At 40.2% G+C, this 18,506-nt stretch overlaps 1 long non-coding RNA gene across 4 annotated transcripts in view; it reads left to right on the plus strand.

The window, feature by feature from the left end:
• The window catches only part of LOC128796373 (uncharacterized), a 194,047-nt gene that overhangs the window by 75,894 nt on the left and 99,647 nt on the right, over positions 1 to 18,506 (plus strand). For 3 of the 4 annotated variants that reach the window (XR_008433786.1, XR_008433783.1, XR_008433785.1), the window contains exon 3: positions 15,479 to 15,546. The exons of the other annotated variant lie outside the window; for it this stretch is intronic. This is a non-coding gene — a long non-coding RNA (uncharacterized LOC128796373). The remainder of the gene's footprint in view (positions 1 to 15,478; positions 15,547 to 18,506) is intronic. 4 annotated transcript variants of the gene reach the window in all.

Below are 18,506 nucleotides of genomic sequence, written 5' to 3' on the forward strand. Positions count from 1 at the left end.
GAAGCCACAGAGAGTAGGTGGCCTGACTCAGAACAAAGGGCAAAGCTGTGGCTTCACTGGTGGGGAAAGGAGGAGAAAAATAGCTCTTGTCAGAGCAGCCATTGGCTGGCTGGTTGGAAATAGAATGCTGCATAGTCTCACCTGAAGAGTTCCTTCTTACAACTATTTATTTTAGTCATCTACTCTAAGACAGCCAGTAAAGTAAGGTGGGAGAGTCATGTGCCAGTTCAGAATCATTTATCCAATGGACAATGTGCTCAAAACTCCCTCAGGATGGCATTAACCTTTGTTTGATTCAATCAGAGCCTCACACGATTCCCAAGCTGCCATGTGCCCTAGGTGTGAAGGGAGTGCAGTTGAACATTATTCATCTGGTAGCAGTGTAATTAATTAGGCAATGTTTTAGTTAAGAGCAGTATATTGAAGATGCCCACTCATGGGTTATAGTTTTGTAATTACAGTACATCAGATTTTTCTTTCATCTTGCCTCTACCTTTCAAGCTTAGAGGCCATTAAATGCAAACTTGCTTCCCTCCCCAATCACCTGCTGTTTCAAATGCAGCTGTACTTTTAATTACCCATCAGTGCTTGCTTGACCAGCCTGAAAACTATTCTTTCTTGTGTTGGTATATTTTGGGTCATACTTTACTAAACAACCAAAGAAAGGAAAACCTGTTTTGCAATGAAAAGCAGCATTGAAGTCATTTCGCTGAACCCCAGCAACAGAATAGTAACTAGAGCAATGCTAGAGGGTAAAATGCTCCCTGATCTGAATGGGAAGAGTGGGCTGGCAGCAGTAACTCCCCAGCGCCTGCCTTTCCCGTGCTGCTCCTTCACACCTTTGTTTCTAATGCCAGGACCTTCACTGGCTGCCTTAGGGTGTGGGGTGGAGCAGCTTCCCTTCAGAGCCTGGCATTAAAGGGGCTCCACTGGAGTCCCTGGTTGGCAAGGCTGGGATATAGCCCCGTGCTGTGCTTCAGGCGAGCAGCTACACGTTCCTGGAAATCTGTCCCCTTGCTTCTGTCAGTTGTGATTTTTTTTTTTTTTTTAATTTTTTTCCTTTTCAGTCCTCCTTGGTCTGCCTGTGTTCTCCTAAAACCAAAGCATGCTCATAGCCCTGGGAATATTTAGCTGTTGTCAGTAGAGTGTGTTCATCATGGTGGGTTTTTTAATGGGGACTTTTTAGAGGAAAAAAACAAAAAATCCAAACCACCCTTACTATTGTGTATGATTTACAGTGTCAGAGGAGCTAATTAAAACTAATAGGGAGGAAACTGCCCAGAAGAATATAATTGGAATTGAATCCAAATGGAAATCTGTTTTGGCCTCTCTTGTACTTTCTCCTGAATTTTGGAGCTCTTATTTGAGCATTATTGAATGAAATTGATTTTATGATATACCTAAAGTTGAGCAAAGAATCCAAAGTCATCTGAGTGTAGAGTGAGTATGGAAGTTTTGTGGCTTTCGTATCTGCATCATTGCAACCTTTTCAATGTGTTTTTTTAACTCTTAAGTACTTTTTAAAAAATTGCATACTTAAAGAATACAGTTTTACAGTAGTTTATGTATTTTATAAGAGCAGTTTTGATGTTACCTTAGGAAAACTTTCTATTCCTATCTCATTAGCACTAGCTGCTCCTGACGTTCCTTGTTGCAATTTCTGTATAATTTCATTGTTTGTTTTCATTGTAAACCTTTTGTGTTCCTCCACATAAAGAGCAAATGAGTGCCTTGTGGGCTGGAGAGATGACAAAGGTCTACCCTCTTTACTTATATTTCTGGGAATCTATTTCAGATGTTTTATGAACAGAGAAAACTGTATTTAACAATGCCAGTAAAACAAACTGAGAAGCTCCCAGGCACGTAGACAGTGTGCCACAGGTTATAAATATCTGCTTAAGACTTATTTCAGAAGAGGGAACAGTGTGAACTCCTTTGCAGTTAAGCAAGAAAATTCTTGTGGCCAGTGGTAATTGATCCAGCTGGCATTTGGATTAGCTCTAGATGAGAAACTTGCATTCAAGGTTTTTATTGTCATTATACAAGCTGTCCAAGTGTTTATGCCACATCCCCATGGAAAACAAAAGATGATATATATGCAATTTGGTTCTGGTGTTTTTGCTGCTACAATGAATGCATGTGCTGGCTTAAAATGAGAAAAAACATCAAGGCTTAAAAATATTACTTACTAGAAATAACCTATTTTTATCAGTAACCAATTTTATCAGGCTTTATCAGTATAGCACAAGGTGATAGAGGGTTTTACAGTGTGTGTGTAGGGTAATCCCCCAAAAGGGAAAGATGTGCAGTTGAGTCCAGCTTGGGGCACGGCTGGGCACACAGAGGGAACTCCCTGGAGGCTGCAGGAGATGACATGGGTGAGTTGTTGGAAACTACAGGGCAGTGTGTGCACACCAGAATTATTACTCCAGTCAGTTAAAGGGCTTTTGGGCATAAGTATCATAGACTGGCCCACTTCCATGAGTCTTTGAGAGTCTGGAAAACCACTGCAGGTTGTGTTTCTGAGCAGCTGGCTTTCAGGAACTTGCAGGTTTTCTCTGAGCTGTCGGGTGGGGCACTGTGTGTGAGGCTGCTGTGCATAACCACTGAGCTGAATCAATTTTAGTGACAGCATTAGGAAATTGTTCCCTTTGACTTGGTTGTGGATGGCTCCAGGGGAACCCTCTCCTGTGCTGGAAGATGAAGAGGAGGGTTCAATTCCTAGCTTGTCACAAGATGGTTCTTCATCAAGAGGTGCTGTACAGTCTGTAGGTGTGTGCCAGAACAGTATCAATTATCTGCTCTAACCCTCTTTCACGTCAGTAGGTGACTATCTTGTGGCAGTCACAACTGTTACACTTCTTTCCCCAAATACGTAGAAGCATGAGGTTAAATACTGTCTTGAAATAATTTTTTCTGTTTTTCAGAGCTCTGTATGAGCTGGTATATAAAAACTGCTTTTTTTTTTTTTTTTTTTTTTTTTTTTTTAATAGTTCCGAAGTCTCCAGCAGTGTGTTCAGAATGCAAATTAATCAAGGGTCCTGTGGATAAAATATTGTGTGATCATGTAATTAGAACCATTCATATATACAGTAGGGCCAAATTGAAGTTGCATGGGCAGTTCTAATTCTGGCAAGTCTTAACTTTGGAGTGCTTGGCTTAGCAATAAAATGCTGTTTTATTGTAGTTCTTGGATGTAATTGAAAATATACTGGGAGATGAACAAGTGAAGTAGGAAACAACACTGAAGATAATTACAAGCAGATCTTCATTTCAAGCAGAGAAGTTAATCTTCCTTTGGACTCTTGGGTCTGTTTTAACAGGGTAATTAGCTATGGACCCTGTGGCTTTTGACTCCCAGTCCCAGCTCAAACCTCTGTGTCCTAATAAATGAGGACACACAGTTCTGTGACTGGGAGAAGCTGTCAGAGGCACATGTATTATGCATGTTTGAACCATAGGGAGAGCAGTGGGAGTGAGCTGGACTCTGCTTGCTTCAGCAAGGACGTGTGTCCAACTGGTTTCAATGAAGCGAAGAACCACTGAAGCAATTTAATTCATATGCATGGATGAAGTATTTTAGCCTTCTTTCTTGTCCTTTACATTGCCTTTTATTCGTAAAAGTATACAGTTATGACTGAATTCAGCCTGGCAGAGCTGTAAAACAAATTAATTTGGTTTCTACTCTAACTTTTTCCACGCTTTGTTTTTGGGTTCTCATATTCAGCTTATTTCCTTTACTTGGATAGGTATTGCCAGAGGTAAGTCGCACCTGAACATCCCTTGGTATGAATCTGGTGCAAATGATTTTTTCTGTCTCCCTCTTGTTCAAAAGCAGCTCCTGTCTTCTAGATCAGGCCCTTGATGTTTTTTCATTTGATTATTTCCTTTGCCTTTTCAGCCTCAAAGGCCCTTCCGGTAGGGTTTCCTTCAGAAGATGTTTGGGAGGAGATGGGCTCTGACCACCATTGCTGCTGTAGGAAGGGAGTTTATGGTTTTGCAGTGGTAGGGAAGAGTCCTTGTCTCTGATTATTGTTGGTGCATCTCAGATGATCAAATCTGGCCCTTTTAAAACCAAATGGGCCTAACACTGGGGGGAGATCTGGGAGATTTGCTCCTCAGCTGAATTGTATAATTATTGGACTTGATAGCTGCAGTCCGAGCTGACAAGCCCAGCCAGATCATTCTGAAAAATCTACCAACCCCAGAGTTCTGGCTTTGGTTTTTTTTTCCCTTTTTCTTTTCAATAATACTTACAATAGGAATGGGTAAAGATGGGGGAAAAAAAAAAGGTAAGTATTATTTGTGACATGTATTTCTCCCAGGCAACTGGAAAGGAAGGCTATGGCCGAGTCAGAAAGATAAACAGTGAATATAGATTCTGAAAGTTGAAAGGGCAACCTAATAGGGTAGAAAAAACAAACATTACTCTCAGCTTCCTATGAATGTTAACATTTTTCTCAGGTTTACACAGTGATCAGTATTTAACACTGGCTGATCCTTATTTTAAAACTATTGACATGAGCAAGCAATGTGATGCTTGCCATTAACGTCAGTGGTAACAGGCTCAAACAGCCATCACTGCTCCAGCTTTGCTTTGCTTCTTGGAGGGGGGAAGAAGTCAATGTTAAAAGCCTCCCAATGGGGCTATTGAAGTGAAAACCAAAAGAGCTGCTAGTTCTGTGGGAAGATTATTCCCTGTGGCAAAATGTGTGTGTTGAATAATCTACAATCCAGCCTTATTCTGCTTCCAGTTTTCTAACATGCAGAGAACTCGCTGAGCTTTAACACTTTCCCTTTTCTACTTCATTCTGAGGGATGCTGCTCTCAGTCCTACAGCTAAACCAATGTGGTATCAAAAGGTGATCAGCAGAAACACAGAAGCCAGTGCATCATCTGTCCCTCCCTCTCTCTCTGGGGAATTTCTTACTCTTCTGTTTCTTAACATGTCAAATGTTCTGTTCTGTAGGTAGCAAACTTCAGCAAATTCTTTTCCTAAGGATGCTCTGTTGCACAGCTGTGTGCTCACTCTTTTAGGCTGCAGGAATGCCAACTGATAGACACAGTTTGCAGCTAAAGAAATGTTAAGCTGCTTGGTTTTTCTTGTCTGTGTGCTATAAATGGAGGAGGAAGGATTAAAACTTTAGAGAGTCTGGAGGTAGCTAAATCTACTAAATATTGTATGACTGTCTTTGCCATCAATAATTCAAAGAACTTGAGTCCAAAATGACAAAAATCTCCCTTGGACAGCTGTAGCTGCAGGCACAACAGAAAGGTTTTGAGCCAATTGTGGACTTGGTGCTTTGTTGGCAATAAAGGTTGAAGAACACCTGATGTCCCTGCAGTCATTAAAAGGAGAGAGAAGAGTGAAGCAGAATATTGCTGCAGAAAAGGCAAAGTACACTGTGGCATTTGCTACAATTGTACTGATAGATGTGAATATCTGCTGCAGCACAAAGAATGCTACCCTGAAATGCCAGATTAATTTAGGAATGTACTGAGCCCAGCTATATCCTCGTTGTGTAGTGAGATCACCTGCTGCCTGCTCTCCTTTAATCACTGGGCTGGATGCAGAGACAGGAAGGTGGAACATGGACTTGTGTCACCTGTAGGATGCAGGTATTGATCCATGTGCACACAGTGCCAGCAGGAGGATGGAAGGAGACAGAGCTGTGATGTTATTCCAGCCCTGCAGGGCTGGCTCAGGGTGTGCACAGCGATTTTGGGCTGTGCTGTCCTCTGCAACCTTTGCTGGGGGATGGAATCTTACAATATCACTGTCCCAGCTCCTGTGGACCTCAGCCTTGATGGCAAGGGTGTGTTGCATGTATTGTCAGAGATGCATCACTTGTTTGTGTACTCCATTTTACTGAGTGAAACTACAGCTGAGAGCTTGAAAAAACACCAGGGGGAATGGAATGAATTCTAGGAAGAGGAAGAAATTGCTAACTAGCTAGGAAACATGGTGTTTTTCTGTTAAGAGCCTGATCAGACTTCAGTCCTCCTTGGCTCAAAGATTATTTAACTGAGAACTAATTCCACGTTCTGAAACTTGATTATTGACAGATGCAAATTTAACTTCCATCTGGAATGGGTTCATGAGTTGGCCCTAAAAAATCCTGAGGTGATAAATCCAAAAATATCTTCCTTTTAATTCCTTCTATTCTAGAATTTCAAATGAACCTTGTGCCCAAAAGAGCAAAATATTGAGTTCACAGTTCTAGTCTTCATCATCAGAAATTGTTCTTGCAGTATTTCTGGCTAAAGTGAGCAGAACATAAAAGCCTCTTCTCATGAAATTTTCAGCCCAGTTTTATGTTACTGCACAGCCTAGAGCAAAAATTTTTCTTTTCTAAAGTTCTTATCTGAACTTCATTGATAAAAGTTTGGATTTTTTTTACTGACTACTAACTTGCAAACCTCTAATGTATATGTGAGCAATTCCATTAAATTTAAATATCAATGAAATTACTCAAGTGAATAACTTGAAAAGATCACTCCCTTTAAAGTGTGTAGATAAAATTCTGATCATTTCACAGAGCTCTGTTTGAACTCAATGACACTCCTGAGAGCAGAGAATGGAATCTTGGTTGAACATGATTGACATTTTGATGCCATGTATTGTCTGACTTCCTCCAGTAGCTTCATAAAAAGCCCATAGAAGTAATGGGATCAGCTCTTAAGTGAGTGGAGCAAGTTCTCTCTCCACTTCAGGGTGCAAGTGGGTTCAAATTGTTCTCCTTTGATGTCCTGGACTGAGTGCTGTGAAGTCCCTTGGGCTTTAGGAAGGAATTGTCTGTGTAAATCATGGAACATCCTGAGCTGGAAGGGGAGCCATGAGGATCACAGAGTCCAACACCTGGCCCTGCACAGGCACCCAAACAATCCCCCCCTGTCCCTCAGAACTTTGTCCAAATACTCCTTGAGCTCTGTCAGCCTGGTGCTGTGACCATTGCCCTGGGAGCCTGTTCCAGTGCCAAACACCCTCTGGGGGAAGAACTTCTTCCTGATCCCAGCCTGACCTTCCCTGGCCCAGCTCAGCCATTCCCTGGGCTCCTGTCACGGGCAGCAGAGATTGGAGCTGCAGCCCCAGCAGAGGTCTGACCTCAGTCTGCTCCAGGCTGGACACACCAAGTGTCCTCAGCTGCTCCCTGGGGGACTTCCCCACAAGGGAAGGATTTTGCCAGGATGTTATCCAATGCACCCCGAGGCCAGGAACTGACTTTGGAACAGACCCTTCAAGGTTTCTATGTTAGATTGAAAAGTAATATGTTTAAAACTCAAATTGTCAGAACTTCCTCTTTAATATTCTTTAGATTAAGGCCTTTACTCCTGTTGGCACATTGCTGGCTGTTAAGTAAATCTGTGTTAGTGAGTAGCTGATCCAAAGAGCTAGTTTAATATGAAACATTTTCCTCTAAGCAACATGGCTAAGGATATAAGCAGTATATTTCCTTTAATGTAGTTGTGTTATAGATTTCACTTACATTTTAATATAATTATACGTACAAATTGTTCACATTTGGTTTTATGAAGCCCTGAAAAGTTATGTCTTATGAGACAACATGTAATTCCTTCTGCACAAATTGCAGAATTATGCATTGAAGCTAAGTACATTGAATAATGGTAATTTACAATTGAATTCCTATGGATTTACATATTGCAATCACATTAATGCTAAAGGAATCTGCAATATTGTCAAATAGGTTAATAATGGCTACTGTTAGCACTGAGAATACCACTGGAATTAATAATGTTTAAAAACCTACCTTAAATGTATGCAAAATTATGCAGCTACCTTTTAATTATAAAATGGCAAAAATGTCATGGAAAGTAAGGGCTGGAAAGGGGATAAAATGTGTGTTAATGAAGGGTTACCCAAACACAACTCTGGCTCTCCTAGGGAGTTCTGTTCATATCTGAAAGCTAATAAAATTTAACTCACTTGAAACTGTACAATTTTTCCTTCTTTCCAATGTATTTTTTTATCATTTAGAGTTGCAGTTCTGCTGTCTGCTCCACTCATCTTTCTCATGCCTTTCTTGCAACACACAGTGCCAGACTGACAGAATTATGTTATTTATCCATGTGTACCAACCTAAAAATCCCTTTCCACCATTTCTTTGCTGTTCATATCATGAAGTCCAGTAAGAGACTTCCAGTGACTTTGAACTGGTGCATAAACAACCCATCTTTCTTCATTCTAATCTTTCCCAAAAGAGTTTATCCATGGGAAGCTTTTGAGATAAGCAACCAAAAATAGATGTTGAGAAATTGGTGCTCCTTGGAGATTGAGCCTTAAATGTGGACACAATACCCTTTGTGCACTGTAGTGTCAGACAGGGACTCTCTGTGCTTTGGAACTCTGTGCAGGCTCTTTTCAGGCATGGATAGAAATAGACTTTTCTCCTGTGGACTGAGATGAGGCTACAAAATTCTTCAAGCAGAGGTGGTAGAGCCTCAGTTCCACAGCTAAACACTGTTTATCCAGCTGGTGCAAGGATGTGTTCAGCCTTGAGCCCATCTTGGAGGGCAGCGAGGGAGCTGTGTCCAGACAGAGCCTGAGCAAAGATCAGGTGCTCCCACAGGGAAAATAACACTTGTGTTAGTTTAGTTTCCCTTGTGTTTCCCACATCAGGGAAACTAACACTGATGTGCAAATCTGCAGGTGTGTGCAGACTCCTTTTACATAGCTCTGATGCAGCGCTGGCATTCAGCCCCTTGTGCCTGAGTGTTCACATGTGTGTCAACGGAGAGATGTGACAAACTGGGCTGTAGTGAACTACTTTATGAGTTGGGGTGGAAAGCTTTCCTTAGGTCTCCTCTAAGAAGAAAATGCAAATACATTCAGGAGAGCATGGAAGAGGGAAATAAATGGTACTCCAAATGAGTGAGGCCTGTTATTTGTACAGTTATTAATATTTAACTGTCCTTTTTCACAGGCTATTACTGCTTGAATTTGTAGGATGTCAAAGTTTTCTGCTTTGGATGAAACATAGATTTACTCCTGGCAGACTTTGAAACGTGCTCAGGTTTTATTTTCTCGATCACAATACATCCAGTGTATTTGAGACATGTTTAAAACTGCAAAGCATCCAGCCCTGGGCTTTGGCAGCCTTGGCTCTGCATTTCTTCCTCTTTGATTAGCTGGGGAAAACAGCCTCCTACAAAAGATGGGGGGGATTTTGGTGTGCTTTTGTTTTACCCTCCTGCTCTGCATGAGTCAGTGGTATGTGAGGAGTATCTATTAATGCTTCAGTCAAAGCAGGAAGTGATTTTTGCTAATTGTTTCAGCCCTTTTGAAGTGGATGACCACATCCATAAAACAAGGGGGTTGAACAAAACATTGAGAATTTCTCCCTGCTTTTAAAAAGACATGAGGAAAGGATGAAATAGGAAACGTTTGTTTCTTCCTCTGTCATTTGGAGTGAATGATTGCTGTCAGTACAACAAGAGGATATAGAGAATGCCTTACTGCCAAAAGCTGGTCTTAAAAAATAAGGCAAAATTAGGATTTTGTGTAAAAGAATTAATCCATGACACTACCTGGTCTCTGTATAAGCAAATAGCTAATAAGCCACTTCCAGAAAGCAGACAGTTTGCTTTCTTTAGCAGAAAAACAAAAACATACTTAAGCTTGGATTAAGGACAACCTTTGGTTGAACATGAACGGTATAAGGAAAAATATTCTTCTAGTCAATTTGCACATTTTATGTGGATCTGTCTAGAAGGTGGCTGTTACAGGAAGATAAGGATTCTAATTTTGTAATTGAGTGCACTCTGAAAAGACAATTAAGAGCTAACGTGATAAGTAATTGTAAATTATAACAGCAGAAGAAACCTGATTCACAGTTCTCTGTGGAAACTGTATTTGTGTATTCAAATGATGCATCTGTACTTTTATTTTCCCTGCATGTACATTTGATTTAATAAAGCTAGAAAAAGATTTCTGTGTGGTTTGGTTTTAAAAAACAGGAATTAAAAAGATGCAGATGCATCTCACTCAGCCTCATGCTAATCTCAGAGCAGTGCTGGAACTGTGCTAGGTAGGATTTGGCAGCTCTGCCACTTATGAAGAATTATATGGTATGGTGCCTGCTATCCGTAATCTTATGGGTTTTACAGGATTTTGATCTATGTCTATTTGTCTGGGATAAATGCCCGAGTCAGTGGAGAGCAAGAGAAGTTTTAGTGCCTTTGTTATGGCAGGAGAACCACCCTGGGGTGTGTCTGTGTAAATCCTTCTGGTGCAGTTACAGGAACAGCTCCAGCACCGTGGGGCTGAGGCTGCAGGCTAAGGGAAGATAATTCTCTGATTATGGTGCTGCCTTATTGCCTGGCACAAACGTGCAGCTCTGGGCTTTTGCCTTCAGTCAGCTTTCCACATGGTGTTGCTTCTATTTCTGATTGTTAAAGTAGTGACAATAATTTTATTTCAGCAGGGAAGTGCTGTGGTTTTTAGGGAGATGAGTACTCCATGCCCATGGGCAAGGTGTCCCAGCTGCTCTAAAGCTGTTCTCCTCTCTCTGGGTCTGCACTGGCATCCTGCAGAGGGTTCTGCTGTAAAAGGTGTTGATAACACCTACCTCATTACACTTGCTGCTCCAGGCAGACTCAAAGACTTCCAGGACCCTCTGTCAAGCACAGGTGGAGCAGGCATTATTTGTGAGAAATGTTTATGAGATCTTTTCTGCACTCTGGATATCTGACTTTTTAAAATTCTGGTTGATTCTATAAATGAACTACTTGAGCATCTTCTCCCAAGGGTTTTAGCATAAAGTAGTAAAATGGTCTCAAGGAGCTGAAAGTTTATTATTAAAAAAGCAAGGGCTCTACTTTCTCACCCTTGTAAGCCCTGTCCTGAGGCTGCTCCAAAGATGCTGTGCTCAATAACCGACTAAGGAATGATCTGGGAGTGGGGAGGCAGTGTGACACCCAGCAGGAGCAGATTGCTGCTGCTGCAAGGCTGAGCAGTGCTGCAGCAGCAGTGCTGCAGCAGCAGTGCTGCCAGGAGCTGCAGAGCACCTGCCCCATCCGGGGAGGCTCTGCTGCTCCTGCACACACAGGGGGTTTATGGGCAGCCCCACGGTGATAACCCTGCTGGGTAGACTTTGAACTCTTTCCTTCTAAAGTAGCTGTATGCCAGGTCTTAAAGCATTTTTTCACCTTCTTAGGGCTCTTTTTCTAGGGATAATTCCTGAATCTTTGTTTATGGTGCTGTTAACCTAATTTAAGGGAAATTCAGCTTTTAAAAGGGATATTTCAATGCATTATTATACTGATTTAATCAGTTCAATGTGGGTCCAATTTGAAATCATATCATTATTCAGGTCTTCTTTTATTTTCTTGGAATTTATTCTAACTGAAGTGTTGATCTGATTTTCATGAAGTAAAGCTCTTGGATTTTTTTCAAGTTTAGAAATAACAAATATTTTGAATTCCTGGTCTATAAGGAAATTTTGGAAAATGTTTATTCTGTTTCCCACCTGTAGCTGTAACTGTAGTTCGAGTTTTTGTATGCAATCACAAACTCCAAAAGTAGCTGGTTAAATGCAGTTTGTTGAAATATCTTTTATTTTATCCTTATGATAAAAATGGTTTTCTAAGAATCTGGTGGCAGCAATAATTATTAAATTAATGGAAGTGTAACTTTTTCTCTTATCTTTGTAAATGTCACGTAAATGCCCTTTTCCAGGGCATATTAATAAGAATACTTTTTGAAATGACTTATGAAATTGTCAAAACAATTAATAAATTTACTGAAAGGGAAAAAGCCATGTAAACAAAATTAAATACTTGCATGAATGACCTGATGTTAGGTTTAGGAAAGGGCCCACAAGAAATGACGCTTGACTTTTGAAAAGAAACAAAGAGTAAAATTGCTCTGGAGTTCTCACATTTGCAGCCAAGTTAAAGTCTGAAAGTCATTTTAGAAAACAAAACCATTCTTGGGTAGGGAAGAGGGAAACTATGATCAGTTTATCACTGCTGAAATCAGCCTAGTGCTTAAATCAATCAAACCTGTCACATTACTACTCTCAATTTCTCCAGTCTATAGACTCAGATCAGCTTCAGATACAGCAGTGCCAATTTAGCAGGTGCTAAGCCAACAGTAATTTTGTGTATCAGCACTTTTTTCACTTGATAATAAAACTCTCACACTAGTGGAAGCTGCTGGTACATGGAGACTTTAGTGCCACCATAAAAACAGCATTGTAGGAAAACTGCCTTAAGGTGAGAATGGATGAGTAGTTTCAAAGTTGTTATATGGTACCTCTAAACAGAGCCAGGATGGGAGTTCTGAACAGAATCCCAAATGTTATCCTTCTCTCGAGTTTTGTTGATAAAGTGTGAAGGACCATGGTGTGATTTAGTTCAGAATATGCTGCTGTGTTGCAATTTGCCACATAAAGCCAAACTTTCTGGGTATTGCATATAGTTCTCAGTTCAAAGCTCACTAAACTGGTATTTCCTGGCAGTAACTGTCCTCATACCAGGCAGTGTTCTCCAAGCTTGCATGATTTGTTCTCATGCCTATGGGGTCTCTTCTGATGAATATTCACTGCATGGAAAATAAGGTAAAGCAAGACCAGAGAGCTGTTTTTGCTAAAATGAATTAAAAGTTACAGGGAGATGTGGCTACATGACATTGATACTTAGGAAGGCTTCTGAAATCTCAAGGTGATTTACCAAGCTGGGGGCTGTTAATCCTGATTTTGGTTATTTCTTGAGTTGACCTCAAAGTATTTCAAAGGTGACCAGCTTATATTATTATGTGGTCTGGTAGCCTTGTTCCTGTGACTATTGGTGGACTCTATCCATACAGATAAGAATTCAGTAGGAACAGTTATACAGGCTTTACAACCTGTCCTGGGTGTCTGGAAAGGAATAAATCCATAAATTCCAAATGTGCAGTTAGCAGGATAGGTATATGCAAAGCAGATAAAAAGCCATTGTCATCTTTCAAAGAGCAGTGATATTAAACAACACAAATGCTGTGTTGCTCTGGAAATCAGGTTTAAGTTTAGATTATTGAAATTGGAGTCTACTTTATTTCTGTGCAAATGCTGAGATTTTTCTGTTGAATGTCACTGATTCCATCAAATGTAGATCCTGACCTCAAAGAACATCCCATCAGGCACTAAGTGGAGATGTGTTAACATATATGAATCCATAGCAGCATTAAGGTTTTGCATGTCTCCTTTAAAAACTAGGGACAGATTTGTGCCTGTTAAATGATTCCTATCAAGTTAGTGTAATGAAAATTACATGAGTCTTTTGGTGAATATTACTGAGTATCAAAGTACAAGTCAGAAAGGCTCTTCTGTAGCTGAAGTCAGAATAAAAGAGGTTGCAGGGGTGCTGTTCATAAATACGTGCAGTAATGTTAATCAGAAGAATTTTGAAATACATCAGTCTCATTTGACCTAGGCAGACAAAATAAATCCCGACAAAACCTGAATCTATCAAAATGTTGTTCGTGAATATTATCCAAATTCCTGCTGATGAGGAAATTGCCATGTGTACCTAAGAGCTGGGCCATTGCTTTTCTCATGTGCTTTTCACCAACACTACTTTATGAAACTCATCAAGGAGCCCTTCACTATTAAAATCTGTGTTGATTGTAGAGTGATTTAATTACATTCAATTAAATATCTCTTGCTTAAGAAGAAAAAAAATTCATTTATGAGAAGAATTGCAAATCTCATCTAAAAATGATACTGAATCCGATTCCTCTGGGACATTCAGTTCATTCAGAGGAGCTATCTGGGGTACAGGCATATTGTTTATTAAACAATAATAGCTGTATTAGTTTTTTTTCAAGCAGGTAAAAGCCTTTTGGCAGTTTTACACTGCTGAAATTCCTGTCACGTTCAGAACCTCTCACAGGGAACTAAAATGTCAGTATGAAATTAAGCATTAAAATTTAAAAGGTTTGTCAAGATACTGCACACTCAGAGTCTTGTGAAAATATATATATTATCACACATGTACTCACATAAATATATGTATTCCAAAGGAATGCCTAAATTATCTTGTGAAGAGGTATAAATGTATACACAGATAAAAGAATAATCATGATAGGGAGTTCATTGATTCCCATACTTTGTTTTTTTTTATACTCAAATTCCTAAACCTGGCTGCCTAATTACTATGAAACTTCTATTATTTTCTACAAAAATAATTGCTGGAAACTTAGACTAAGGATTTGAAGCAGCACAAATTATCTTGGGTCTTTGATGTAGCGTTTGTTTGGAGCTGGTGCTCACAAGAGGGATGTGATGCTCTGGGTAAGGCACAGATGAATTCCCCTCTGCAGAGCAGCTACCAGCTGCCTCTCTTACAAGTTTAAAAAACAATCACTCACTGCCAAGCCAAGAATGCTCATTAGTATGTTCATTACCCAAACTAAGAGCTAATAAAGAAGGGGGTGGGCTTCTGGCTATATAAAATTTCAACCTGCTGCTGCCCTCCCCTTGAAAAAAATACCCCAAACCCAAAAAACCCAGCACCATCCAAACAAAAACCAACAACAAACAACCCAGAACCCAGACAAGCCTTTTTCCCTTAGAATTCAAAGACGGGGTTTATGTTTCTAATAGCTTTAATTAAAAAGTTTCTCTGTGTGTTTAACAGGTTCTATCAATCTCCCACCTAATAATTAGCTGTCTGCTATGCCTCAGACAGGACACTGCTCACCTGTTCTTAGTGTCACTGCAACTGAAAGCAAAAGCCCATTTCACCCAACCAGGAGTCAACTCTGATTTTTAACCATGTGGGGCTCCTCTGCTGCCCATCAGTTGTCACCAGATCAGAGCACCAGGCTAATGCTGAGGGGCTGGCATTGGGACTGCTGAGTTGGGTGTGAGTGTGTGGTGCTTTGTCCTGGCTAAAAAATATTAATTTGTGTATGTGTCATGATCCTGCTGTAAGACTAGAAAGTATATGTGGTAAAAAATCCTTGCCAGTTTGAAAGCTGCTTATGAAAATCAGTAATAGACATTTTGGATGGATTTTTGGAAATTAATCTCTTAGGCCTGTCATTTGTTTTACATTTTAAATTTCACTTAGAGAAAGCATCTCTGGCTTTTAATGGATGTCCTTAAAGAGAAGTTTATTAAACTAGTTACATTTCCTTCCAAATTATCTACTAATCTTTTTTAAAAAATCAGCATTACATGTTAAAACACTGTAGTTGCTCATTTTGTAGTTGAACATGCTTTTGCTTTGATACATAGGTAAGCTCCTGATGCTGTAGGCCTCTATTTTATACCTGAAAACATGAATCCCATGAATATAACCCATTATCATAACTGTGATTCCCAGAAAAAGGGAATTATGAGCCCAGTCATTGCTGCCCTTGATTTATCTAAGCACAATGCTTATCCTGAGAGTTGAAATAGTGTTAAAGGAGTGAAAAAGAAGTTTTCCCTAAACTATGAAAGATAAAGTGATAAGATTTTTTTTCTGTTTATAGCTTTTTAAATAAAGCAGAAGAACCAAAATGTCTGTAGAAACTATCACGAAAATACTCTACTGGGCATGGTGAGTGATGTAGGTAAGAGTTAAATAATGAGATTGGAGCTGGTAGCACTTTCTGGCCTGGGTAGGGGCTGGAAGCAGGGTGTGACAGGAAAGCTCTTACATTTTAGGCCACACAGATAAAGTTTCATGGAAAAATATTTTCAGTGCTGTGTGAATTTCAGTGTTGTGTGATTGCTGTGACCACTCTCAGAGTTTCTGTGTAACTTGGCTCGAGCTGTTGTTTGACATGTTTTTCTGTTCACACTGAGCAAGGAGGAGAGACACCAAGGGTCAGAATGAGACTGGGACGTAGCAGCCGTGTCCCAGGGCCACCTTGTCACTCAGAACATGAGTATGTGGATATTTTCAGGCAAACATTTTTTCTGAGCAATCACTTGGGTGATGAAGGTCAGACTGTGCCACTGAAAGTATGTCTGGGTATTGAATGGATGAAACTGGTCGTGCTGGAAAAGAAAGAAAAAAATCACTTCTAGAGGTGCCAACACTATGACAGGATTTTCCCAAAATTTTCCCAAACAGGGACTCAATTTGGAGCCTGAATTTTCAGAGCAGAGTAAAAAGCAGAGGGAAGTGGAAGAGGAACAGTGTTCTAGGTGACAACTGGTTATTCCCTGCTAACAACAGGTTTATGTTAACATATTTTAGTTTAATAGGGTTTTTAAATGCCAGCCAATTACTCCTTGGTATTATTAGTGTTTTAGCACTCCAAACATAAATTAGGGTATATTAAAATTTGAGGCTCTTGTATGGCTATGCAGGTTATTTGTTCAGGGTTTCACAAGCATCAATTTGTTTCACACATCTAATTATAATCATCATATCAAGAGTGTATGGAACGTTCCAGCACATGAATCTCTAATATTGAGTAATTCCTTATAAAAATGAGGCAGCCCATATGGGTGAACAGATGAAATGCTGATAAACACTGTGAAATAGAGCAGATGCATGAGTTATGCCAAAGGTTCCTCACTCCTAGTATTTACTGTCCGTGAGAAGAGAGAACTAATTTATTGCACCCATCTTAAAATCTCTACACTAAATATAGCAATGGCATTACAAACCAGAATTACCCGAGATATTTCTATGGATGCTGATACTGTTTGAAGGGGCTTTTTGTGGGTGATGGTGTAATGGTTAGAACAATAATGAGGGGAGTGCTGGATTGCCATCCTGGTGAATGTCATCTAAACAATGGAGCAGAATGTTACTTGGACAGTGCTCTCTGTAATGACTTTGTTTCTATTGTTCAGAATAATTGATCTAAATTGAACAATTTTGTGTAATGTGCATTGCAGCTGGAGAAAACCAGTTGCTTATTACAGCCTAAGCATATGCATTTTGGTGTTTATGAATGACTTTATTCATTTGTAATGAGTTGCTTAAGGCGAATATAGTGGATGGGTACACAGTCTCTCTTAGCTTGTGTGTAAAGAATAAAAGGTTTGCGTGTTTGAAGTGTTTGTAAAACTTAGGTTTTGCACGAATTGGTTTTGTAATAAGGCCAAGTACCTTGCAGGATGATGCATAATTTTCAGAGATTTTTGGTGGCAGCAGCATCATGATGTAGGAGCAGCCGTTGCTCTCTCTTCCCTGGCCCCTGACCTCGTTGGGCTTCGAGCTTTGGGCTCTGTCACACTGAGTGAATATTTCTGTTCACTTGCAGTTGCTGCCTCTGCAGCCAGGGCTGAGATGCACTTTAGGGCAAAGCAGAGCTGCATCTTTTGTTCTTTGCTACAGTGAGGAAAGGCTTAATTAGTGAAGCCCAGTGCCTTTGTTTGGACCTCAGCTGTCACACACCTGTGTCCACAGATAATTGCATATTGGTTTAAGGCTAGATTAAGCTTCCATATATTTCCTTTTAACAACAATACTGAAATGTCTTATGGTTTGACACAGGCAGGTGTTATGACTACAGGTAACAGAGATGGAATCTGTGGCTAATTCTGCTCTTTTAGAGTCAGAGGAAACTCAGGCTGCCTTCCAGCAGCCAGACACAGACTTCTTAATGCAATAATCTGATTGACTGAATTCGATATTGTTCACGAAGGCTTCTTTGCCACAAAATTGGAAAGGGTGTTTTGGGATGTAGATATTAGAAGTGTCTCACAGCACACCCAGATAGTGTTTCTATAAGCATTAGAGTCAGCAAGATTTATTTCAAAGATACAGCTTATTGGAGAAAGCCAGCCTATTAAATGTCTGTTACCAGTGATGGCATTCTGGAAATGGAATTGGTTTTGCTCAGCAAAGAAATGAAACCTAGATTGTTATATACAGGCTAAGATAGGCACTGATTTCTTAGCATAAAGACTGCTTGGTTGCTCAGGATTTATTACTGTTTAGTTAAAATATGTTGAGTGAAAAGGTTGATCTGTCCAAACGATTTACGAGGGAAAGAGATGAAAGTGTGTTTTATCAAAGTTAATGAAAAGCAATGGGGAGATAACTTGTGAATAATTTATTCATGAAACTTCATTTTTGTTCATAAATTTCTTGCAAACAGGTGGCAATAGTCTGATGCATTTACATTTCTTTTTATAACTTATTTGACTAATTCTTCATCAGGGGCTCACTGCTAAGTTGGAAGAATTTTGTATAATTTGAGCTATGTTGATTGGCTAACCTGAGTCACTGCAGATCCTGCTCCCTGATGAGAGACATGAAATTCTTGGTGCAGAGTTCTCCATTCAAAGCCTGGCATATTCCCTGTGGTATTTCCCCAACTTACTGCATGGAGATGATGCTTTTATCTGGGGGCCAGGTGGGGATCGGCAGAGCAAAAGTAATTAAACTTGATGTGCAGAAGAGGGAATGTCTTTATTTCCAGTCTTTACAGCTTTCTCTCAAGGTGGAAGCAGGTGAGAGGCACCAGGGCTGGGGCTCCCTGCCTGTCCTACTGCTGGGCTGGGGAAGCACCAAGGACCCCGTCCTCAGAGCAGGAGAGATGGGGAGAGGGCCAT

Source organism: Vidua chalybeata, chromosome 16, assembly GCF_026979565.1.
Source record: "Vidua chalybeata isolate OUT-0048 chromosome 16, bVidCha1 merged haplotype, whole genome shotgun sequence".
Lineage (NCBI taxonomy): Eukaryota > Metazoa > Chordata > Aves > Passeriformes > Viduidae > Vidua > Vidua chalybeata.